This window comes from Phyllobates terribilis, unplaced genomic scaffold, assembly GCF_046119375.1.
Source record: "Phyllobates terribilis strain yellow unplaced genomic scaffold, ASM4611937v1 Scaffold_1__5_contigs__length_1240528914, whole genome shotgun sequence".
NCBI lineage: Eukaryota > Metazoa > Chordata > Amphibia > Anura > Dendrobatidae > Phyllobates > Phyllobates terribilis.
The window spans coordinates 990,167,688-990,194,971 of NW_027362761.1; the positions used below are offsets into that span (position 1 = coordinate 990,167,688).

The 27,284-nt window shown below is 42.9% G+C and overlaps 1 long non-coding RNA gene across 1 annotated transcript in view; it reads right to left on the reverse strand.

The window, feature by feature from the left end:
- LOC141172219 (uncharacterized) overlaps positions 1-27,284 on the reverse strand; it is a 672,458-nt gene that overhangs the window by 563,523 nt on the left and 81,651 nt on the right. The window lies entirely within an intron of this gene.

Below are 27,284 nucleotides of genomic sequence, written 5' to 3' on the forward strand. Positions count from 1 at the left end.
AGGTTTAACAACCTGGAGGACAAGCATTTGTTTCTAATAATGTATTTCTGCGAATCAAGGGACATGATACAGTGACGCATGAGGAAAACAAAATTAGTCTTATTTTGAAAGATGATACCTGGTGCAATATTCTTTTTTATTTTCGAATAGTACTTTACTTCTCATTACCAGTTTTTCAAATAATGAATTTAAAAGCAAATTATAACTAAACATTTCAAATACTGTTTTCAAGGTAAATCTCTTTTCCTGTTTTAGACCATACTGAAACCACATGACATAATATTAATATACACATGGAAATGGTGTTAATGTAGCTTTGATGAAGAACAGTCAGTTCCACACAAGCCTTTTACACTTTCCCTTTTCTTTTCTTTGCTGTAATTTGTGTATTCTTGGCGTCATATAGATTTCCATGAGTTCCACTGAAGTCAGTGGTGTCGACAAAAGCATATGGACACTGCCAAGCTTACTATGTAGCAGCTTTAATTTTAAGTAGCTATAATATTAAGAACATAAAAGGAACAACAACTACCGCGCTAATAGGTGAGTGGACTACAAAGAACTGCTTGGATGCATGCGAAAAATTGGTAAAGGGGATGGCAGGTGAAAGAATGATACTTCTAATTCCTACTTACACATTCAATTCAAGTGTGAATAAACACTAGTTGTTTGCAGTGAGTGCAAATGAGTGGACCATTTTACAGTGCCCCAAGCCTGTGGTTAAAAAAGGGTGTTTTGTGATTAAAAATTATTAATTATAACCAGCTGGTAACATAAAATAAGTGCCGCATGAAAGGTACAAATGCTAACAGTAAGTTGATCACTTACTGTGAGAAGATTGGTCGGCTCCAATGTGGCAATATACCAAACAGCAGGGCCCCAATATAGCAGAGGGCAACTGCAGGATCCGACGATGTGTCCTGTGCCAGAGGGCAGTGCGGAATGTGCCTGTGCAGGTCTTGCTTGAGCCTATTGGGAGCGACCTCCCATAGATGTCCCTCCTTGCAGCTCTGCAAACATGTTCAAAGGTGGTGTGCTCCGGCCGGAAGTGCTGACGCGTGATTGGAAGGCTGGAGGTGGGTGTGGCAACTTGACATCTCGGCCGAAATTACAGAGTCTGAAAATGACCACAAACAACCAACGTGTTTTGAAGTCCTCTTCCCTCAGGGTGTGGCTCACCCAGACAAATGGCCTATATATAGCTTTGCTCATAAGGATAGCCTGCTGTTGCCCAATGGAGCTGCAGATACAAGGAAAGGAGCCCATAGAACCCCATGGAAAACCATAAAGGGGACAGTAGAATAAAAGTGCAGAAGGGTGTACCCAAGGAGACACTTAAAAATTAGAAAAAGGATGTGCAGAATACCAAAAGGTCCATTAACTAGCTAAGATAGTAAAAAGCAATGTTTATTAGATAGATTAAAATGTGTATATTTTTTGTATATATTTTTTTGTGTGTATTTTTATGTATATACACACGGGGGATGGGATCTGCCTGTATGGTAATGGATTAATGAACACCTTTTTTATGGTTAAAATACGCATCTTTATAACTCTAATAGGATTATGTACCATGCCGAGTCTCCTTGAGAAAATATTATTTCTACATGTCTGTGCCAGGGTATATTAGTGTAAACATGGCATTTGAACTACTACTTGTCACATTATGGAGCTATGTTATTCAAAAAGTAAAATGATCTATACTACTAATGAAAAGAAGGTAAAACATTTTTTGATTAAAATATGAATAAAAAGAGTATTTATATAAAAGCATGTTGTTAATAAACAATGTAGAATACGTGTATATAAAAATCCTATAATCACCTGATGGATATATGAGGTCACAAATGACACGTATATGTATGGGTTGGATAAGAACATACCCCTATGGGTTACAAAATCTTGGGAGGGCTAAAAATTCCCGCCAGGGACATGTAAGGCTGACCAAATTCATTAATGAATCTACCTCTTCATCACATGATTATGATGTACTTCATTACGTGCAGCCCCCCATGATTAAAGAGCATATAACTTTATAACTCTTCATTAATGAATTTAAAATATTATTTTTTCACGCCGGCACACACACAGGGTCTGCCTAACTACCAGCAGCTCTCTCACCAACATCGTGTGAAGTGCCAGTGTGTTTACTCCTTTTTTGTGCAATATTAAGAACATTTGTGCTAACAGAAAAGGTTCATTTTCATAATTTGTATAGCCAGAAAAAAACAAGAGAAAGGAGGGATCAAAAACTTTAAATATTTTATATCAGGGGTGGGCAATTCATTTTCACAAGGGGCACATGAGAGACTGTGACTGTTGCGTAGGGCTGAAACAATAGACCAAACTTAATTCTGCTCATCATTAGCATTACTATTATTTTACATTTATTTTTGTCACTTAATATTGAGCTAGTATATGCTATGATAAGGGCTTATTGTAGCATGTTTTCTTACCTGTAGCAGCTAATCAAAAGCTGTAAATCAAAAAGCTGTAAATTATAAGGTTATCAATCATAGTGTGCTTGTTATTCTTTAACATTTTTTAAACCACCCTGCCAAAAAGGTTGTTTTGAAAAATGCTAGATAGATACTCGTACATAAAGCCAGCACCTGCAACAGTGAGTATTGGCGTGGCACGATGTAAAATGTAATAAATGTGCAAAAATTTTTTTCTTGCAATGCAAACACTTTGTGAGGTAGGCAGTTATAGTTGTACATTTGAATGTTGGAGAATATTCTTTTGTATTGTAAAAAAAAACAATTACTCCCTCCTTAAAATAAGGATTGCATAAAGAATGAAAAAACTCAGTATAATTGTCTCAAGCAAGTAGATTGTCACTGACTGACACTACTCTCAAATGAGGTAGCCGAAACCTGCTGACAAATTTCCTTTAAGAAAAATATGTATTTCTCTGGAAAAAGACATTGGATTGCAGATGTCAAGGTATTATTTTATGTAACCCTCAATGACTTGCATGCACATATAGGCAGACAGCTTATGAGGTTTGAGCCTACTGACAGATTCCCTTCAAGGAAATTTAAAAAGTAGTTAGGGAGCACATATATAATATAAGAAGAGGTTTAAAAACACACTCTCTTCTCCTTCATTTAAAAAAAGATAATACACTGTGTTCCAAATTATTATGCAAATAATATTTTCTCAGATTTTCCCAAATTACCTATATGAATTGCAGTCATTGTAATTTTCCAGTCAAATAACTATTAGAGTACAATAGAAAGGTTTTTGTACAAACTGCCTATGATAACAGTATATTTTTAAAAAATAAAAAACTCAAACTGCACTCAAAATGCATGTTCCAAATTATTATGCACAGCAGAGTTTTCAACCTTTTCATTTTAATAAAGAACAAAAAAATGGTCATTTTTGAAATTATAAGCATTAGCAGGTTATTACAAACTGAAATCAAACAGTTTTCAACTCAAAACTTTATTCTAGGTGATGTTACATTTGCATATAGGACCCCTTGTTGGAAAAGAGCTTCTGAACTCTCTCGTCCATTGAATTTGTCAGGTTTTGGATGGTTTCTGCTTCAATTGCTTTGCATGAGGACAGAATACCCTCCCAGAGCTGTTGCTTAGATGTGAACTGCCTCCCGCCATCATAGACACTCCTTTTGATGATGCTCCAGAGGTTCTCAATGGGGTTGAGGTCAGGGGAGCATGGGTGCCACACCATAAGTTTGTCCCCTTTTATGCCCATAGCAGTCAGAGATGCAGATGTGTTATGTGCAGCATGAGACGGGACATTATCTTTTGATAATAAAGGCTTCACAATTCGACACATGCATAATCATGATGTCAGAGGGAGTTTTCGCCCTTTTATACATGTGCTGCTATGAACGCCAGAGGAAATTACTAATTTAAGGGTGAATGTTTGGGATGTGTATGCTCCAATCAACCTCTTGTATATTTTCAACCACTTGTATATTTTCATATATACTGTATACAGTACATATAGTAATTTTCCAAAAAATAGGAAACACACAAAAACTAGTAACAATGCTATGGTTGTTACATAAGGCTCTGAGTATGAAGTCTTATTGGCAATGTTCAATAGAATAATCTATGCAAATTAGCTCCAGAGTACAGACACGTTCAAAAGGGCCACCTGTTGAAGGTAAATCCCCCTTTAAGGCCACGGCCCCACTGTTAGTATTCAGCCAGTATTTTTTCTAAGGAGTGGGAGCCAAAACTAGGCATGGGTGATAAATGCAGAATTGGTGACTTGTTTCTATTATACCTTTTCTCTGATTGTTCCTCCCCTGGTTTTTGCTCCCACTCCTGAGAAAAAATACTGACCGAATACTGACCAAATACTGATAGTGGGACAGTGGCCTTAAAGTCAATATTCTGCAAAAGACAATTTTCACCCTTCTTTATTAGTTAGGCCAGTCTGAAATGGGATAACTATGCAAGCGACAAAAAACATATTTGGTAATTAGATTCATTTTACAGCAAATTTTTCATGTAAGTAAAAAAATAAAAACAGGACTATACATAGGTCCACATGTGAAAAGTGAATCTTACTAAAATCAATACAAACATACCGAAGATGACTTATTAACAAATTGAGTGGGGAATATTTTTTTTTCGAAAAGTAAAAAAAAATCTTTATGGTATTTGAAATGTTTCTCTCATCCTGTAATCCTGATGGAAAAAAAGAAAGGGCCTTTATGAAAGACAGCAGGGAGCTACCCAATCCATAGATGAATGTGTTACAAAATTACATTTGATAGCAAAAGACAGAGCTTTTCATGACAGTGCTCATATGATAAAAGTGAAGTCTGATGGGATCAAATTCAAAAGAAGTGAAGGAACAGAAAAAGTTATAACAAGATGATTTCACCATAGGTAACGCAATTAAAACAGCACATGCATATAAGATGTCTGAGACAAAAATGAAAGCACAGTACATGAAAATTAGACAATTCACAAAGAGAAAGAGTAAGATCAACCACAAGGTAGGACGTAAAAAACATTCCAATGTAAAAACCCAGAGAACAATGCTGAGACAGAAACGTTTTCTGAAAGCTTAAATTGCTTTCAGAAGTGCACTTGAACAGAAGAAAACCTTGTCTATATATTCTATCATAACTGCTTAATTCATAAATACTAATACACACAGAACTTTCCAATGTGAATTTGACTTTACCGATTTTCTATTCTCTTATTTCATTTAACATAATTGAGATTGTACATAAACTCTGTGCTTTAGGAACCGATGATCTGATCTGAATATTTTCCTTTACCTTTCATGGGTAGCTAGTGCATATGAGAAACTCCAGATTAATGACAGTATTTCCCATTTAGTAGCTTAATGTGTATTGGTTAACCAGATAACAGCTGCATCAAGTATCTAAGTGGATCCAAAGATCTCCACTCCATGCCACATAAGAGGAAAAGAACATTATAAATGGCACTAAGTAGGTTGATAAGGTCTTACAAATTTTGCTAAATTATTTGATTTATACCTTTCTCATTAAAATACTGTTTTGGCTTTTCATTACAATGCTTGAAGACTTGATATTCTTAAAAAATAACAAAATAAACCTTCATAGTGCAATGTAATTTATGCATAAGTAGATCAAAGAATACTTCATCTTGCAACTAGTTTGTACATCAGCTTTATCAGGAGGTATGGGTAATTAAAAAAAATCTTGATAATATACAGCAATTTTTAATTTATGATAGCCTATTGTTATATTCTGAACACTATACCGTGTATGACATATTTAACTCTCCCACGACCATTGATGTATCCATATGTCCAGGTTGTCTGGTACTTACAAACCTTGGACGTATGGAAGAAATCATGGCAATCGCATGTGCACAGAAGCTGTGTCAGCTGATTCTGCTGCACTACTCCTGGCACTTTAACCCCCTAAATGCTGAGATTGAAATCGATCACAGCATTTAGAGAGCAAACAGAGGGAGGAAGACCCTCTTCCCTTAGATCGGAGCCCCATATATAATGTACCCATAAATAAATATTTTTATACAAAAAATATATATATATCAGCAAAAAAAGTCCATATATTTGGTATTGCCACATCCGGAACAACCAGACCTATAAAACTGTCCCACTGCTTAACTCCTTTAGTGAACACCGTAAAAAAATAATTAAAATATGAGGCAATAAACGATGCTTTATCATCATACTGCCGAACAAAAAGTGGAATAAAACACGATAAAAATGACAAGAGTAAATAAAAATGGTACCACTAAAAACAACATCTTGCTTTGCAAAAAACAAGATGCCATACAGCTTCATCAGCAGAAAAAGAGAAAAGTTATAGCTTTCATAATAAAGATATGCAAAAATAATTATTTTTTTCTCTAAAATAGTTTTTATTGTGTAAAAGCACCAAAACATAAAAAAAGATATAAATGTGGTGCCGCTGTAATTGTACTGACACAAAGAATAAAGCTGCCTTATTAATTTTTCCACTTGCGGAACAACATAAAAAAAAAATTCCTGAATTGCTGGTTTTTGTTCATTCTGCCTTCCAAAAATCGGAATAGTAAGCGATCAAATAATGTTATGTGCTCAAAAATGGTACAAATAAAAATGTCAACTTGTCCTGCAAAAATCAAGCCCTCACAAGACTTTGTTGGCCGAAATATGGAAAAATTATAGCTCTCAAAATATGGTGATGCAAAAACTAGTTTTTGCAAGAAAAAGCATCTTTTAGTGTGTGACAGCAGCCAAACATAAAAACCCGCACGAACCTGAAGAATAAAGTCATCTAATCACTTATCCCGCACGAGGACCGTAGTAAAAATAAATAAAACCAATTCTTCACCTGCTATTCATATGTTCATTCTGCCTTCCAAAGATCACAGTAAGGCTTGGCGTATATTGATCCTGTGCTCTGTGCAGAGCACTTACACCGGGGTTTTCGTGTAAATCTCTGAAATACGTGAACAAAGCACAGATGGCATACAGAGGAACTCTGCTTCCTCCTTATAGTAAATTAATCCCTTGAGGTTTCATTTGAATCAAGTCACTCAGAGATTTAGATGGAAACCCCGATGTAAAATGTTTACCAATAAAAGCTTCAACTCAATCCACAAAAAAAGTCCCAACTCAGGTCTGTCATCTGTTATTGGAAATATAGGTGGCTTCCATGTTACTAGTAGCACAAAGGCTCTGGAAAAGCTAAATGGATCCTCGCCCTCCAAAAGAAATTCAGCAAATTCTGCACTCCCAAATCCAAATGCCCTCCTCCCTTCTGAGCCCCAGTGTGCCTAAATCGCAGTTAGCATCCACATGTTTGTCATTTCTGTAGCGATGAGAGCCCACCTAATTTATGGATGCATGTCTCCAAAAACATGAGCTGGGCACTACAACATACTGGTCACTGCAACGGCAGTTTGCAATTTTCACTCAGCAACATCCGCTGCTGCTTGTTTCTGGAAAACATTCATGGAGTCAAAATCATCACGACACATGTAGATAAATTCCCAAAGGGGTACACTTTCCAAAATGGAGTCACTTGAGGGGATTCTGCTCTTCTAGCACTTATGGAGCTCTGTATATTGAGCCTGCAAACTATTCTAGAAAAATTTGTGCTCAAGGAGTCTCACTGTGTAGCTAAGCAGTACTGTACAGCCACATATGGGGTATTCTACATTCAGCAGAAATTGTGGGACAAATTTCGTGCCATTTTTACCCATTTCTCAGTGTGAAAATGTAAAATCTGAAGCTAAAACAAAATTTTAGTGGTAAAAGTGTAATTATTTTTTTCTTCACTGCCCAATGATATAAAATTCTGTGACCCACCTGTGGAGTCAATATGATCACTGCACCCCTAGATGAGTTCATTAAGCAGTGTAGTTTGTAAAATGGGGTCTCTTATGGGAGATTCAGCTGTTCTGGCAACTCAGGGGCTCTGCCAATGTGACATGGCACTTTCAAACCAGTCCAACAAAATCTGAACTCCAATATGGCACTTCTTCCCTTCTGAGCTTTGCACTGTGCCTCAAAAATAGTTTTCAACCACATATGGGGTATTGGCATACTCAGGTGAAATTGCACAGCAAATTTTGGTGTCCATTTTTTCCTGCTCGTGAAAATGCAAAAATTTGAGTCTAAAATAACATTTTTGTGGGAACTTTGTAAAGTTCTCTGAAGCACCTGTGAGTTCAAGGTGCTCTCCACACATCAAGATAAATTCCTTGAGTGGGTCTAGTTTCCAAAATGGAGTCACTTGTGGGGGTTTTCCACTGTTTGCACATCAGGGGCTCTCCAAATGTGACATGACATCTGCAGACCATTCCATTAAAGTCTGTGTTCGAAAACGTCACTCCTTCCTTCCTGAGCCCTGCCGTGTGCCAAAACAGTAGTTTTCCCCTACATATAGTATATCTGCGTACTCAGGAGAAATCGCATAATATATTTTGGCATCCATTTTCTCCTGTTACCCTTTTTGTAGGAAAAATGTGATTTTGCTTATTTTCATGGCTCTACTTTATAAATCTGGGGATTCAAGGTGCTCACCACACATCTAGATAAGTTCCCTTTGGGGTCTACTTTCCAAAATGGTGTCACTCATGGGGGGTTTCCACTGTTTAGGCACATTTGGGCCTCTTCAAACACAACATGGCATCCGCTAATTATTCCAACAAATTTTACATTCAAAAAGTCAAATGGCACTTCTTCTGTTATGAGCCATGTCGTGCGCCTAAACAGTGGTTTTCCCCCACATACAGTGCCTACAAGTAGTATTCAACCCCCTGCAGATTTAGCTGGTTGACACATGCGGAATTAACTTGGCATTGTGACATTTGTACTGTAGATCAGCCTGGAAGTGGGAAATGCACTGCAGCAAATTTTTTTTTTTTTTTTTTTTTAAATGTAAAAAGTTAATTCAGAGTGTCATTTATTATTCAACCCCTCAAACCACAAGAATTCTGTTTGGTCCCCCTAAAGTATTAAGAAGTAGTTCAGGCACCAAGAATAATGAGCTTCACATGTGTGGATTAAAGATCTCTTTTGCCAGCCTTTTCTGACTATTTAAGACCCTCCCCAAACTTGTGAACAGCACTCAGACATGGTCAACATGGGAAAGACAAAGGAGCATTCCAAGGCCATCAGAGACAAGATCGTGGAGGGTCAAAAGGCTGCCAAGGGGTACAAAACCCTTTCCAAGGAGTTGGGCCTACCTGTCTCCACTGATGGGAGCATCATCCGTAAGTTGAAGGCTTATGGAACTACTGTTAGCCTTCCACGGCCAGGACAGCCTTTGAAAGTGTCCTCCCGTGCCGAGGCCAGGCTTGTCCGTAGAGTCAAGGCTAACCCAAGGACAACAAGGAAGGAGCTCTAGGAAGATCTCATGGCAGTGGGGACATTGGTTTCAGTCAATACCATAAGTAACGTACTCCACCGCAATGGTCTCCGTTCCAGACGAGCCCGTAAGGTACCTTTACTTTCAAAGCGTCATGTCAAGGCTCATCTACAGTTTGCTCATAATCACTTGGAGGACTCTTCGACAGACTGGTTCAAGGTTCTATGGTCTGATGAGACCAGGATCGAGATCTTTGGTGCCAACCACACACGTGACGTTTGGAGACTGGATGGCACTGCATACGACCCCAAGAATACCATCCCTACAGTCAAGCATGGTGGTGGCAGCATCATGCTGTGGGGCTGTTTCTCTGCCAAGGGGCCTGGCCATCTGGTCCGCATCCATGGGAAGATGGATAGTACGGCCTACCTGGAGATTTTGGCCAAGAACCTCCGCTCCTCCATCAAGGATATTAAGATGGGTCGTAATTTCATCTTCCAACAAGACAACGACCCAAAGCACACAGCCAAGAAAACCAAGGCCTGGTTCAATAGGGAAAAAGTCAAGGTGTTGGAGTGGCCTAGTCAGTCTCCTGACTAGTGTTGAGCCACCCCCGTAGTGTTCGAGTTCGGTTCGGTTCGTCGAACACCCGTGTGTTCGCCGAACTGTTCGTCAAACTGTTCGTCGAACACCTTCGAACACCATTAAAACCAATGGCAGGCAAACAAAAACACATAGAAACACATAGAAAACACCTTCAAAGGTGTCCAAAAGCTGACAAACTGCTCAGAAGACATAACTAACACATGGAAAAGTGACAAGTACATATAGTCATGCGAAAATAAAAGAGGTGGAGGAGTAAAAGGAGGGGGAGACACAGATATAGGCATGTCATGCCCTTCTAAAATCCAAAAAGTGAGAAGCCGACACGGCCAGTCCGATCCTGCCCGTGCCACCTCCGTGTCGCCGGGTTTGTGCCAGAGCCGCGGTGAACCCTGACGGCCAGCCCCCCTCTCCCAATACTGGTGCCTGTCCGCTGGTGGGTCGAGCGAGCCCCCCTGTGGTGGAGGCAGCTCTAAGCTTTTTAATTTAAATTGTCTCTCTAATTTGAATGAATACACTTTAAATCCATTTACAAGGATCTATTGGAGGGCAAGTCTCATGCCAGCAGCCGCGGTAATTCCAGCTCCAGTAGCGTCCACTAAAGCTGCTGCAGTTAAAAAGCTTTTATAAGGATCGAGCTCGGCTGTCCACCGCAAGGCATCCTACTGCCAGTCCCAGCCCCTATGCCTTGGGGTGCCTCCTGATGCTCTTCACTAAGTATCCCATGGTCCCGAAGCATTTCCTTTGAAAAAATTAAGTGTCTAAACTACAGGTGGTGCAGCTTGCTTAACAGCCGGGATAATCCGCTCACTAGCAGACACTGCTACTAGGCACAAAGTATTTCCTGGGCTAGATGCAGTTAAAAATTTGTAATTAGATACTCTCGTTGGATGCTGAGAAAGCATTCCATAGAGTCTCCTGGCACGCCATATATGATTCTCTTAAAAAGCTTGGGGTAGGGGTCTAGGGGACCCTTTTATAGCCAAAATCACGGCCCTGTATCGCAATACGTCACCTAGGCTGGAGATAAATGGAACTGTAGCACCCTGAGGGCTTGGTGCTACAGACGTATTGCACCTCACCCAGAGGTGTGATATCTCACTCTCAGGTAAGGATGGAGTGTGGATCAGGACCCGACACCTGCATGCATTACACCACATTGCCGTGGGGCAGGGCGACCAATATGCCCCTGAGATGGGCACGACAGTCCCTGTCCCTGGCTGGAGTGGGGGGAGGGAACACTGAGGAAGGGGAACCCTGTAGTGCAGGAGCAGGGAGGAAGCAGTTCCTGGGTGCATTGAGAAGGGAGTATAAAAGGTGGGCACCATCTTAGTTCAGTGCAGAGAAGTCTGAGCAGAAGTGGCAGGGAGCAGGGGCTCTGCATGAGCTCTGCTCCGGAGGCGGGCCTAGTAACAGAGGCCCAGGCCTGGAAGAGGGAGAAGGAAGGAAGAGGAGCGGAGAAGGCTCCAGGAACGAGGAATGAAGGGATCCCAGGGGTGCGGACGGGCGAGTCGCCACCGCACGCCCGAATCCACCTGCGTGGAGGGGTCAGGCCAAAGGGGGAGACCGGTCCCCGAACTAGTGGAGGCAGGAAACGACCCTCAGCTAGAAACCGGAGGCTCTGACATTTTATGTGGCGCAGCCCCTCGCTACACCCGCTAGGAAGGCACCACATAGGGTCAGGGAAACTGGCGCCAAGTTTACCAAGAGGAGGCCCGAGGCAGCCGGACAGAAGTGTTGGTAAGAAAGGCCAGACAAAGGACACACAAAGGGGGTCCTGTGAAGTGCTTCAAAGTTATCTGGGAGTTGTCTGAGCCCCTCACCTGGTGAGCACAGTACGACGTGGGCAGCCGTTACCTGCAGACGTGGTCTGGATAATAAGAACTGTGAGTAAAGGCCCTGAACTGCATCACTGACTCCGTGTCGTTACTGCTGCTGCCCTGCACCATCACCCCCATCCTCCGCATACACTGCCCTGAGGCTATACTCCTCCCGTGGGGAGTTATGCTACGCTCTGCTGCACCCACAACACCAGCCTCAGTGGTCTGCCCTGTAGCGGCGGTTCACTCTGACCGCAATCCACGGGTGGCGTAGTCGGACATTTAAACATGAAAACCACATAAATAGTTCCGCCACTGGTTTGACCGCCCTGAGCCACGGAACTGGGTCGCCGCCACGAAGACTACAACCACCAGCATCCACCAAAAAGGGTCCGGCTCCGGGTGTCCCAAGGCCCAGGGGGTGCGTCAGAACATTTTCATCACCTTTCACAATCACCAATGGGACAAGGCAGTGATGTCCTCTGTCCCCTCTCTTATACATCATAGTGACGGAGCACCTGCTCTCATCAATTCGCCATAACCCCAATTTTAGGTGGATTGAGGTGGGAGGCACCGAGTACAAGTGCTCTCTATTTGCTGATGATGTCCTAGTATATATCACTCAATCACATATATCCATCCATGCTGTTATGGCTGAAATAGATCACTTTGTTACATGGTAAAATTTTAAAATCAATGCAGCGAAGTCTGAGGCCCTCGATGTCTCCCTCCCCAAATCCATATAGGATTCCATCCAGTCCAACTTTCCCTTTGCCTGGCCCTCACAGGGTATCAAATACTTAGGAACTCCTATTCATAGAGACCTCTCCCATCTATGTTATCTTAATTTTGGGCCCTTTATTGAACAACTCCATACAGACCACGGTTGACAAGTTAGAACTGTAAGATTCACTACGTGAACCACTGGTGTTTTGTGGAAAAGCACATGTACACTGCGTTCCAAATTAATATACAAAAAGTGTTTAGGAGTGATAAGGGAAGAATTTGTTTGTTTGTCAGTTAAACTCATTGATGGTGATGTGTGTCAGGGCTCTTTATATCACTGTAAGCAATTGCAGACACCTGTGCTAATTAGTTTGGCAGGTGTGTCCAATGAAAGGCAAGACTACTTAAGAAGGCTCTCTCACATTATTAAGCAGCCTACATTTTCTGCCAAAATGGGAAAGAAAAAGGATGTGTCGGCTGCTGAGAAGCAACAAATTGTGGAGTGTTTAGGTCAAGGCATGACTACAATCAACATTGTGCGATGATCAGGATGAAGTGTCTTGGCAATCAAGAAGTATGTAGCCGATTCACAGTACACACGTGTGCGTGCTGATAAGGGCAAATTGAGGACTCTTTCCTACAGGCAATTACGTCAGGTTGAAAGAGCAGCGGCAAAAAAGCCTTGTCATAGCAGCAGACAAGTTTTTGAAGCTGCTTGTGCCTCCAACGTCCCCCGAGCAACAAGATGCAGGGTCCTTCAGAGGTTTGCAGCTGTGCATGCGCCATCCTGTCGACCTCCTCTATCCACTTCACACAAGCAGAAACGGCTCCAGTGGGCCAAACATTACATGAAGACTGATTTCAAAACTGTTTTGTTCACGGATGAGTGCCGTGCAGCGCTCGATGGTCCAGATGGATGGAGTGGAGGATGGCTGGTTGATGGACACCCCACGCAAACACGGCTACAACACCAACAAGGAGGAGGTGGAGTAATGTTTTGGGCTGGAATCATGGGGAGAGAGATTGTCGGCCCCTTTAGGATCCCTGAAGGCGCTAAAGATGAACTCCATAATGTATGTGGATTTTCTCAAACAGCACTTCCTGCCATGGTTCAAGAAGAAGAACCGTGTATTTCACAGCAAGATCATTTTTCTGCATGATAATGCACCATCTCATGCTGCACATAAAACATCTGCATCTCTGGCTGATATGGGCATAAAAGGGGACAAACTTATGGTGTGACCCCCATGCTCCCCTGACCTCTACCCCATTCAGAACCTTTGGAGCATCATTAAAAGGAGTGTCTATGATGGCGGGAGGCAGTTCACATCTAAGCAACAGCTCTGGGAGGGTATTCTGTCCTCATGCAAAACAATTGAAGCAGAAACCATCCAAAACCTGACAAATTCAATGGACGAGAGAGTTCAGAAGCTCCTTTCGAATAAGGGGTCCTATGTGAAAATGTAACATCACCTAGAATAAAGTTTTGAGTTGAAAACTGTTTGATTTCAGTTTCTAACAACCTGCTAATGCTTATAATTTCAAAAATGACCATTTTTTTGGTCTTTATTAAAATGAAAAGGTTGATCGAAAAGTTTGGGGGATCTAAGAGTGTGGCAACCCAGTAGTCATGATTACTTCGAATTCTGACAATATGAGGGTCATGCTGCAGGTAGTGCAGCAAGAAGGCACTTATGTGTCTTGCGCATCTCGGAGCCCCAAAATTATTTTCCGGGCTAGATGCAGCTAAAAATTATTTTTAATTTTAAATCTGGTGAAGCTTTAGTATAGATGGCCTAATAGGATCAGTGCTGCACACTGCTACAAAGCCCAAATTATTTTCCAGTCAAGATACAGATAAACATGATTAGTAATTTGAAAGCTTAAAACGGTTGGTAGGGTGATTTTAACCAATCATCAAGCTTTTACTCTCCCCAGGATGACACAGTGGTAGCAAAGTCGTTTCGGATCCATGATTTGTTCATCTTTATGAACGTGAGTCTGTCTACATTATCAGTGGAGAGCCGCGTGCGCTTATCTGTCAGCACACCACCAGCAGCGCTGAACACACGTTCAGACAGAACGTTGGCTGCGGGGCATGACAAGATCTCCAAGGCGTAAGTGGCTAGCTCCGGCCATTTATCCAGATTGGAAGCCCAAAAAGAGCAAGGGTCCAGTGACACAGTCGTGGCTTCAATGTTTACTTGGAGATACTCCTGTACCATCGTCTCTAGGCGTTGACTATGTGTCAGACTTCTTGTCTCCTGTGGCCTTGCAAAGGATGGGCTAAAAAAGTGGTGAAATGATTCCGCAAAATTGATGTTACCAGCAGATACTGTGGTTCTGTTACGGTTTGAGTGCTGAACACTTGACGGTCCCACGGTTGGCAAGTTGGAACTGTGAGATTCACTACGTGCACCACTGGTATTTTGTGGAAAAGCACATGTAAGATTCTGCAACAGTCTCTGCTGATACTCCTGCATGCGTGCATCCCTTTCTATGGCAGGAATAATTTCTGCAAATTTACTTTTGTACCGGGGATCTAACAGTGTGGCAACCCAGTAGTCAGGATTATTTCTAATTCTCACAATTCGAGGGTCATGTTGCAGGGAGTGCAGCAAGAAGGCACTCATGTGTGTTGCGCATCCAGGAGCACCAAGTCCCTGTTGTGTTGGTGGCGAGGTAACAATCATGCTTCCTTCCTCTGTCCTCTCCCCCCAACCTCGCACAACAGAAATGTGATCAAGGTCTCCCTCATCTGATGAGTCTTCCATCAGTTCGTCCTCCACTTCTTCCTGGGCTCCTGCACCTTCCTCACTAGTTTGGCTGCTACCATGCGCCCTGGTAAAACCATCTCCCCCACCCTCACATGCCTGCCGCCTTGGTGCTGCCGACCGTCTGGACCTTGCAGATGTTAGCCCTTCCGCATACAACTCCTCCTCCTCTACTTCCTCCACCTCCTCTTGTGCCACCACCTGACTCCGAATTCTGTTTAACATGTGCTCCAGCATGTAAATCACTGGAATAGTCATGTTGATAATGGCATCGTCAGCACTAAACATCTTCGTCGCCATTTCAAAACTGTGCAGAAGGGTGCATAGGTCCCTGATCTGAGACCACTCCTCCAGCGTGATTTGCCCCACCTCTGAATCTCGTTGGCCCAGGCTATACGTCAGAACGTATTGCACCAGGGCTTGTCGGTGCTGCCACAGTCGCTGCAACATGTGCAGAGTTGAATTCCACCGGGTAGGCACATCGCATTTTAGCCGGTGAAGTGGCAGGCCCAACGACTTCTGTAGAGATGTAAGTCGCTGAGCTGCGGGATGCGAACGGCGGAAGTGAGCACACAGCGACCGTGCCCTCTGCAGAAGGCCATCTAGTCTGGGATAGTGGGCTAAAAATTGCTGGACAACCAGGTTCAACACGTGAGCCATACAAGGCACGTGTGTGACATTGCCCCGGCGAAGGGGCGCACCCAGGTTTGCAGCATTGTCGCACACGGCCTTCCCTGGTTTCAGGTCCAGTGGAGACAACCATTCATGAAATTGGTTCTCCAGAGCTGACCACAACTCCTCAGCTGTGTGACTCACATTTCCCAGACATTTCAATGTAAAAACCGCCTGATGATGTTGAGCCCTACTGCCAGCATAGTAAGGAGGTGTGCAGGATCCCTTCTGCGCAGTTAGAAAGCTTGTGGCATGACCAGACAGGCTTTGGGTGCAGGTGGAAGACCGAGAGGAGGTTGAGGAGGCAGAAGCAGTGGAGGAACTTTGACATAAAGAGGATTGACGCACAACTCGTGGGGACGGCAAGACTTGGACAGCAGCCCCTTGTCCTGCTGTCACCATAGTTACCCAGTGCCCAGTCAGCGACATGTAACGCCCCTGTCCATGCCTACTCGTCCAAGTGTCTGTGGTGAAATGCACCCTGTCACACACAGAGTTTCTCAAAGAAGCGGTGATGTTGTGTGCGACATGCTGGTGGAGCGCAGGCACACCTTTCTTTGAGAAGTAGTGCCGACTGGGCATCTGGTACTGGGGCACTGCGACGGACATAAGGTCTCGAAAATCCTCTGTGTCCACCAGGTGGAAAGGCAGCATTTCTGTAGCCAAGAGCTTGCAGATGGTGAAATTCAACCTCTTAGCTTTCTCATGGCTAGGAGGAAATGGTCTTTTACTTGTCCACATCTGAGGGACCGAGGGCTGGCTATTGTGCTTAGACGGGGTTGATAAGGGTGTCCCCGGCAAACTGCCGGTCTGTGAGGAAGATGCAGGCGGACATGTTTGGTTGCCTTGATCCAAAGGTGGTGCTATCGATGTCGGACAGCGCTCAACACCAGCTGGTGTTACCACCTCCAAAGAAAATGATGACCTGCCAATCACGCTGGCTGTTGTGGGTAAAGAGGTGGCAGGTCTGCGCCCCAAAACAGGTGTGACTGCTGTCCCCCCAGTCACAGAGGATGAAGAGGCCGCGGATGCACAAGATATGGCAGACGGTGATTGGCCCGGCCGGCTAGGCCGCATTGTAGCACACTGAGCTTCCCACTGCAACTTATGCTTCATGTCCATGTGCCGGTTCATGCATGAAGTACTCAAACTATGTATTTTTTGGCCTCTACTTAGCTTTTGCTGACAAATGTTACAGATAACACGAGTTGGGTCATCTTTATCGATCTGAAAAAATGCCCAGGCTATGCAAGGCTTAGCACCCATGCGACCTGAAGAGCCACCACGACTTGTGGTGAGAGGCAGAGTTGTGTTTGAGGATGCAGTTGTTGACGTGCTTCCAGTACTACGTCTCTGTCCAGGAAGGCGCAACCTGACCTCGTCGTCACTAGCATCGTCCTCCACCTCCTCTGCTGACCTCATCTCTTGGCTGACTGTGGGTTGACAGTAAGTGGGATCTCCGACCTCATCATCATCACCCTGTGCGTTATCACACCCGTCGTCCTCAGAGCCAACCTGTTCCTGCCCTGACAAAAAACTAAAGTTGTCGCTCCAATCAGGTATTTGAGTCTTATCATCGTCTTCCTCATTGTCTCCACCAACAGGAGTTACAGTTTGGGAATGAGGGTCTACATTATGGTCAGAACCTTCTGCGTCTGGTCCTGGATCCGACTCATAAAGATTCTGGGCATCAGTGCAGATCATTTCCTCGTCTGGATTCACAGAAGCGCTGGAGTCGACCTCTGATTCCCAGGCTATAGTATGAGTAAACAGCTCTGCAGACTCAACCATCTGTTCTACCTCATACTCAGACGGGCAGCTGGAGATTTGGGAGCTGTGAGGAATCAAGTGCGATTTGGGTGACACCTTTGAGGACTGGAGTATTTGTGATGTTGAAGTTGATGTGGAGGAGAGCCCACTTAAAGGAGCACTTGATATCCGTTGAAGCACCTGCTGTTTTTGTGCCTCATCTAGAATTTGTAGCGATTGGCGTGGCCGTAAGAAAGGGATCTTATCACATTGTCCGCTAAAAGAAGTAGACATTTTAGTTTGGCTGGAAGATGGTCTTTCTTCTGCAGATGTTACTGTTGCTTTAACACCTACCCCACGGACACAACCTTTTTTCCCCTTCCCAACACGCCTATTCCCCTTTCCACCAGCAGCAGGCCTTTTTCCACTCATTTTGGTGGTTAACTAATTCACAACTCTGGAGTTGTTTGCACAAAAAAACAATGGATGGTAACCGAGCAGAGCTGAGTGGCCAAACTGTGGTATGAGGCCAAAACTATTGGCTGAGTTAGCTGCAGAAAAAAATTATTTTGAATTTGCAACCTGATGGAGGTCAGTATAGATGGACTAATACAAATAGTCCCACACACTGCTAGAAGCCCAAATATTTTTTCAGAGGTACTGTAGATGCAGATAAAAATTATTTTTAATTTGCAACCTGATGGAGGTCAGTATAGATGGACTAATAGACCAAGTCCCACACACTGCTAGAAGCCCAAATATTTTTTCAGAGCTAGATGCAGAAAAAAATTATTTTTAATTTGCAACCTGATGGAGGTCAGTATAGATGGACTAATAGACCAAGTCCCACACACCGCTAGAAGCCCAACTATTTTTTCAGAGCTAGATGCAGAAAAAAATTATATTCAATTTGCAACCTGCTGGAGGTCAGTATAGAAGGACTAATAGAACAAGTCCCACACACTGCTAGAAGCCCAAATATTTTTTCAGAGCTAAATGAAGAAAAAAATTATTTTTAATTTGCAACCTGATGGAGGTCAGTATAGATGGACTAATAGACCAAGTCCCACACACTGCTAGAAGCCCAAATATTTTTTCAGAGCTAGATGCAGAAAAAAAATATTTTTAATTTGCAACCTGATGGAGGTCAGTATAGATGGACTAATAGACCAAGTCCCACACAACGCTAGAAGCCCAAATATTTTTTCAGAGCTAGATGCAGAAAAAAATTATTTTTAATTTGCAACCTGATGGAGGTCAGTATAGATGGACTAATAGACCAAGTCCCACACACTGCTAGAAGCCCAAATATTTTTTCAGAGCTAGATGCAGAAAAAAATTATTTTTAATTTGCAACCTGATGGAGGTCAGTATAGATGGACTAATAGACCAAGTCCCACACACCGCTAGAAGCCCAAATATTTTTTCAGAGCTAGATGCAGAAAAAAATTATTTTTAATTTGCAACCTGATGGAGGTCAGTATAGATGGACTAATAGACCAAGTCCCACACACTGCTAGAAGCCCAAATATTTTTTCAGAGCTAGATGCAGAAAAAAAATATTTTTAATTTGCAACCTGATGGAGGTCAGTATAGATGGACTAATAGACCAAGTCCCACACACCGCTAGAAGCCCAACTATTTTTTCAGAGCTAGATGCAGAAAAAAATTATATTCAATTTGCAACCTGCTGGAGGTCAGTATAGAAGGACTAATAGAACAAGTCCCACACACTGCTAGAAGCCCAAATATTTTTTCAGAGCTAAATGAAGAAAAAAATTATTTTTAATTTGCAACCTGATGGAGGTCAGTATAGATGGACTAATAGACCAAGTCCCACACACTGCTAGAAGCCCAAATATTTTTTCAGAGCTAGATGCAGAAAAAAATTATTTTTAATTTGCAACCTGATGGAGGTCAGTATAGATGGACTAATAGACCAAGTCCCACACACTGCTAGAAGCCCAAATATTTTTTCAGAGCTAGATGCAGAAAAAAATTATTTTTAATTTGCAACCTGATGGAGGTCAGTATAGATGGACTAATAGACCAAGTCCCACACACTGCTAGAAGCCCAAATATTTTTTCAGAGCTAGATGCAGAAAAAAATTATATTCAGTTTGCAACCTGATGGAGGTCAGTATAGATGGACTAATAGAATGATGCTATGCCCAAAAGATTTTACTTCACTAGGTGCAGTAAAAAAATTGGTATTCTATACACAGGTGTTATATCTTGCAACACAGATAGGCTACTCCACTGACTAACACACTCTGCAATAGGCCAAAAAGGATTAGCTTTGCTAGATTCAGCCAAATGCTGTGAAAAAAACTTGCACAGCACTGGCACAGACCTGCCTGGCAAAAACTGATAGGAACTCATGTAACCTAGTCCTGAAAAGGACTCCAATTACAATTAGTCTTTACTCCCACAACCTATCTATTTAAGAGCACAGACCTCCCTGATAAAAGTCGTAGGAAATGCTGTAACCTAGTCCTTAAAAGGACTGCAATCACAACTATTCCCTACTCCCAAGCTATCTGTATATTTGTGCGAAAATTGGCTTGAAATTAACAAGGTATAGCGCACACAGCAACAGCGGTGCCGTCTAACACGCAGCTGCAGCAGTGAGAAAATGGTGGCGACGGGGAAAATGGCTTGGTCTTATAGGGCAAGGACATGTGACATACACTGCCAATGACACATGCCCTTGCTTGTGTGAAAAAAAGCACTTCGCTCCGTGTGTGCGCTGCTGATAGGCTGACAGATTGCACCTCCCCACTGCAAATGCGGGAAAGAGAAAAAAAAATGGAGATCTTCATTGTTCCTGCAGAGATCCATCCCCTGCCCCTCCCCCCACCCCGCTGTACACTCAAACTGCGTATTAACATTAATTTTCATCATTACTGAGAAAAAATCCAGTTATGATTTTGGTGCATGAACAGTTATCGAACATAACCTCGAACAGCCGAATTTTTCTCAAATTGTTCGTGTTCGCCGAACGGCTCGAACACCGCCCAAAACATCTCGAATTTGAGATTGGCGAACAGTTCGAGTAGAACAACGCTCATCTCTACTCCTGACCTTAATCCAATTGAAAACTTGTGGAAGGAGCTCAAGAATAAAGTCCACATGAGACACCCAAAGAACCTAGATAACTTGGAGAAGATCTGCATGGAGGAGTGGGCCAAGATAACTCCACAGACCTGTGCCGGCCTGATCAGGTCTTATAAAAGACGATTATTAGCTGTAATTGCAAACAAGGGTTATTCCACAAAATATTAAACATAGGGGTTGTATAATAATTGACCCACACTTTTATGTTTAAAATGTAATAAAATTCAACTGAGCAACATAACTTTTTGGTTTGTAAGATTTATGCTTCTGTTCATAAAACCTACTCTCGTTTCCAGTTTGAAGGCTCTAACTTATTTGCATCTTATCAAACCAACTAAATCTGCAGGGGGTTGAATACTATTTGTAGGCACTGTATGGGGTATTGGCATTCTCACAAATTGCACAAAAAATTTTGGGGTTCATTTTCTCTAGTTACATTCCCTGATACTTCTGTTTACAATGGCTGCAGATTCCGATCAGTGGCCTCAGTCTCAAGCCGAATACCACTGACAGGCTTCAAAACACACATATGGTAACCAGCTTGTGCCATCTGAAGCCCATGTAAATAGAAGCTTCGGAGTTATGGCACTAGAGCTACTGTGAGCTAGAAGGGTGAGAATGTATTGCTGTCTATGTGCCGAAATTGGCACACACACAGCGTACCTTCACAAGCAGCTCTGGCAAATCTGGGTAGGTTTTCAGAAACTGTTGACCCACTAAGTTGAGCACGTGTGCCAGGCATGATTCATGTGCAAGGTTGCCAAGCTTCAGAGCCACCACCAGGTTCTGGCCATTACCACAAATGAACATGCCTGGTTGTAGGTTCAGCGGTGAGAGCCACAGATCTGTCTGGTCTAATATACCTTTCCACTAATGTGAGGCAGTGTGCTGTTTGTCACCTGAACAAATTAGCTTCAGAAGAGCCTGTTGTTGATTTACCGAGGCAGTTCTGCAGTGCTTTCAGATTACAACTGATATGGATGACTTGCTCACAGATGACAATTTGGAGAAGGAACATGAGGAGGAGTAGGACGAGGAAGTGCATGAACAGGTGGAAGAGATGTAGGAAACCCTGATGGAACTAGGACCCACAATCTTCAGCATTGGTAGCCCGTGTGCCATTTGAGGGTTTGATTCAGTCCACCATAAATTTCACCCATTGTGTCGTCAGGGAAATGCAATGTCCTTGGCTACAAGCACTTGTCCACATGTCGGTTGTTAAGTGGACCTTATGAGTAACTGCATTGGTCAGTGCATGGGTGATTTTATGGGACATGTGCTGGTGTAAGGCTGGGATGGCACAGGGGCAAAAAAAGTGGTAGCTGGGTAACGAGGCCGCCACCATGAAGTCACGGAAATCCTCAGTGTCCACAAGCCTAAATGGCAACATTTCCAGGGCAAGCTGTCTGGCAATGCGCCCGTTCAGTCTTTGGATCTGTGGATGGATGACTGGGTATTTTCTTTTGTGTTCTAAGGCATAGTGTGGGGACATCTGAATGCTGCATTGGCACAAGAAAATGGATGTGGTTGCTGATGGTACTTGCCAATCTGCAACAGGTGCAGGGAAGGTGGCATCCATGCCAGTGTCCTGGACAAGAGATTAGGAAGCAAGTAGCACAGGGGAAGAGGCAGTGGTGTCACCCGCAAACACTGATTGTGGACCCATGTGTTCAACCCACATAGTCGGGTGCTTTGATGACATGTGCCTGAGCATGCAGGTGGTGGTAAGTAGAGATGAGCGAATATGTTTGAAAAATGATCGCCAATTTAAAATTCAGCATGAATATTTGGATTTGTGATTGGACACACAAGCATTTTTTCTTAAAATTGGCAAAAATCTGTAAAATTCGGAAAAAAGGCGGGAAATGATTGCGTTTCCACTAAAGTATTTTATTACTTTGGCTAGGGTAGTGGTGGTGTATGATGAGCGGGGTGGATGTGTTTGATGAGGGAAGGGAGTGGGGAGAGCTCAGAGGAGCGGAGTGCTTTTTATCTTTATTTTCTTTATTTTCTCCCCTAACTTTATGTGTGCAAATTGCGGCTAGCCAATCAGGGCACAAGGAGCAGTAACAATGTCCAGACAAAAGAGCTTGTGCCATTGGCTGCTGAAATCACATGTTCCTCTCTATATAAAAAGCGGCCATGTTCCTTTTAGTGCCATTTTGTGAATTTAAGAGATCAGAGTGGATACTCCTGGTCTGCTCCTGGATTCATGAGAGATTTTAGCTACTTAGCTAGGCAGTTGCTTCTAAATCAGATAGGTTAGATAGATAGTGTCCTGTGTGGCTGTGAAATCGACCTTCCAGCAGATTTTTTAATTCTTATGCAATTACTGAGGTCCAGACAAAGACAGCAGGGCACATTTCATAGAAGTCTGTTTCTATTGTTCTCCATGCATGAGTACACCTTTAAAAATCTGTTTTTTTCTGTTGCTAATGTGATAGAGCAAGCCATATATCACCTTGTCATTTTGTGGCGGTGAAATTCAGCTGTACAAAGATCTCTTGCGGAGTAAAAAAATCTATTTTTTTCTGTGACTAACGTGATACAGGATGCCATTTCCCACCTTGTCATATTGTGGCGGTGAAATTCAGCTGTGTGCAGAGCTGGTGCAGTGTAAAAAAAAATATTTTTTTTTCTGTGACAAACGTGATAAAGTAGGCCAGATCTGAGTTTAAATTGTTTGGAGCATATCTTGTATGTTATACAGGCATCATCCACACTAAAAAAATGCTTTCTTCTGTTACTAACATGATACAGTAGGGGAGATCTCAGTTTGAAATTGTTTGGAGTATAACTCTTTTGTTATACAATCCTCATCCACACTAAAAAAAATACTTTCTTCTGTTACTAATGGGATACAGGAGAATAGAAACCAGTTTGAAATTGTTTGGAGCATATCTTCTATGCTATACAGGCCGAATCCACACTAAAAAAATACTTTTGTCTGTTACTAACATCATAAAGCAGGCTAGATGTCAGTTTGAAATTGTTTGGAGCATATCTTCTTTGTTGTACAGGCCTCATCCACACTAAAAAAATACATTCTTCTGTTACTAATGTTATACAGCAGGCTAGATGTCAGTATGAAAATGTTTGGAGAATATCTTCTATGTTTAACAGGCTTCAACCACACTAAAAAAATACTTTCTTCTTCTACTAACGTGATACAGTAAGGGAGATCTCAGTTTGAAATTGTTTGGAGCATATCTTCAATGTTATACAGGCCTCATGCACGCTAAAAAAATACTTTCTTCTGTTACTAATGTGATACAGTAGGGGACCTCTCAGTTTGAAATTGTTTGGAGCACATCTTCTATGTTATACAGGCCGAATCCACACTAAAAAAATACTTTTGTCTGTTACTAACGCCATACAGCAGGCTAGATCTGAGTTTGAAATTGTTTGGAACACATCTTCTATGTTATACAGACCTCATCCACACTAAAAAAATACTTTCTTCTGTTACTAACGTGATACAGTAGGGGACTAATCTGTTTTAAATTGTTTGGAGTATAACTTCTATGTTACATAATCCTCATCCACACTAAAAAAATACATTCTTCTGTTACTAACGTCATACAGCAGGCTAGATGTCAGTTTGAAATTGTTTGGAGCATATCTTTTATGTTATACAGGCCTCATCCACACTAAAAAAATATTTTCTTATGTCACTAATGTCATACAGCAGGCTAGATGTCAGTTTGAAATTGTTTGGAACATATATTTTCTGTTATAAAGGCCTCATCCACACTATAAAAATACTTTCTTCTGTTACTAACATGATACAGTAGGGGACATCTCAGTTTGAAATTTTTTGCAGCATACCTTCTTTGTTATACAGGCTTCATCCACAATAAAAATATATTTTCTTATGTTACCAATACGATACAATAGTGGAGAGATCAGATTGAAATAGTTTGGAGCATATATTCTATGTTATACAGGCCTCATTTACACTAAGAAAAATACTTACTTCTGTTGCTAACGTCATACAGCAGGCTAGATGTCACTTTGAAATTGTTTGGAGCATATCTTCTATTTTATACAGGCCTCATCCACACTAAAAAAATACTTTCTTCTGTTGCTAACGTGATACAGCAAGCCACATCATACCTTGTCATTTAGTACCGCAGAAATTCAGCTTTGTGCAAAGCTGGTGCAGAGAAAAAAAATCTATTTTTTTTGTTGCTAATAGCATGCTCTGACCACACTATCTGAGCAACATGAGTGGAAAAAAGAGAGGTAGTGGTGGAAGGGGGAATAGGCTTGGTGTTCAAGGTATATGTGGGGTAGGTGGTAATGTTAGTGAAAGCACTAGTGAACCAACACTGTCATGTCCTATCCAAAGACAACTGACAACTTCTGTTACTGGACGGACTACTTCACTCCCTTTCTTTGAGGGCAAGAAAAAGCATGTGCTCAAGTGGATGGAAAGTGCTGCTTCAAGTCTCCTCTTCTCCTCTTCCTCCACCTCAACATCACATACAATACATTCCAAATAGGTGGCATCCCAATTTTCCTTGCTTCCCCCCGCGTCACAACAGTCCAAACGCCCAACTGACTGTAGGGAACAATAGAAGGGTGAGTCTGAAGAGCTGTTCACACATGCTATGCCATGGGCATCAGAAGTGTACTCCAAAGATTCACAGAGTCAAGATGAGGAAATCATCTGCACCAATGCCCAAAAATTTTTTACGTTCGATCCGGGACAGGATGAAGTAGAGTCCGAGAAGCATCCTGACCCTCAACACCAGACGTTAACCCCGGGGGGAGGTGATCCTGATGAGACTCAGGAAACTAAGGCTCATGCGGATTGTACTGTGCTTTCAGGGCAGGAGGAGGAGGAGGGTGACTCTCAGGGTGAGGAATGGAATAACACAGAGGATGCTGATGTGGTTGAAGATCCCATTTGGTGTGAACCCAGAGGCATGCAGCTGAGTAGGTGGAGGAGGAGGTAGACGAGGAGATTACGTTGCGCCCTACAGCACAGACACGGAGAAAGGCAACCACGACGAGCACTGCATCCTTAGCCACAACTGTGGCTGTGGCCAGCAGCGGTCGTGGGTCTTCAGCTCGCAGGGGTGGCAAGGGTTGCTAGGCCTAGGCCTTTTTTGACACGGCAAAGGATGAGCCTACTGACGTTATCTGCCAAATTTGCAAAAGAGAACTCAGTAGAGGGAAAAAGTGCAATAATTTGACTACTACATGCATGAACCTTCACATGTGCAATCAACATGCGTTACTCTGGCAATCTCACTGCAATATAATGCGGACCAGTGGACCTCAACAACCATCAGCTGCCCATCAACCACATCTGCTGCTTTTTCCTTCCCCTCTGTTACCGCGGCAAGTATTGACACGCAGGTCTCCGACTGCAGAACCTCCGGTTCTTTACCCACTCCAGTCAGGCTGAGTGAGAGCTCGTCAGCAGTAACAGAAGCAGACATGCCTGCTGTGTTTGTATAAAAGACAACACCACATTTTTCACAATCCACCATAACATCTCCGCCTGCACCTCACTCACGGTCCAGCAGTTTGTCCGGTACACCATACTCCGCCCTCTCTCAGCATAACAGCCAGCCCTTGGTCCAGCAGTTGTGGTCACGTAAAAGACTGTTTCCTCCTATACATGATAAAGTTAAGAGACTGAACTCCATCATCTCCAATCAGTTGGCCACAGAAATTCTGCCTTTCCGCATGGAAGATACAGACGGTTTCTGAAAGCTGATGGCCGTCGCAGTCCCCCAGTTCCAGTTGCCCAGTTGCATTGCTTCTCTAAGAAAGCTCTGCCTGCGCTACACTAGCATGTCGCAGACAACATCACTAGTGTTGAGCCACCCCCGTAGTGTTCGAGTTCGGTTCGGTTCGTCGAACACCCATGTGTTCGCCGAACTGTTCGTCGAACAGTTCGTCGAACATCTTCGAACACCGTTAAAACCAATGGCAGGCAAGCAAAAACACATAGAAACACATAGAAAACACCTTCAAAGGTGTCCAAAAGCTGACAAACTGCTCAGAAGACATAATTAACACATGGAAAAGTGACAAGTACATATAGTCATGCGAAAAGAAAAGAGGTGGAGGAGTAAAAGGAGGGGGAGACACAGATATAGGCATGTCATGCCCTTCTAAAATCCAAAAAGTGAGAAGCCAACACGGCCAGTCCGATCCTGCCCGTGCCACCTCCGTGTCGCCGGGTTTGTGCCAGAGCCGCGGTGAACCCTGACGGCCAGCCCCCCTCTCCCAATACTGGTGCCTGTCCGCTGGTGGGTTGAGCGAGCCCCCCTGTGGTGGAGGCAGCTCTAAGCTTTTTAATTTAAATTGTCTCTCTAATTTGAATGAATACACTTTAAATCCATTTACAAGGATCTATTGGAGGGCAAGTCTCATGCCAGCAGCCGCGTAATTCCAGCTCCAGTAGCGTCCACTAAAGCTGCTGCAGTTAAAAAGCTTTTATAAGGATCGAGCTCGGCTGTCCACCGCAAGGCATCCTACTGCCAGTCCCAGCCC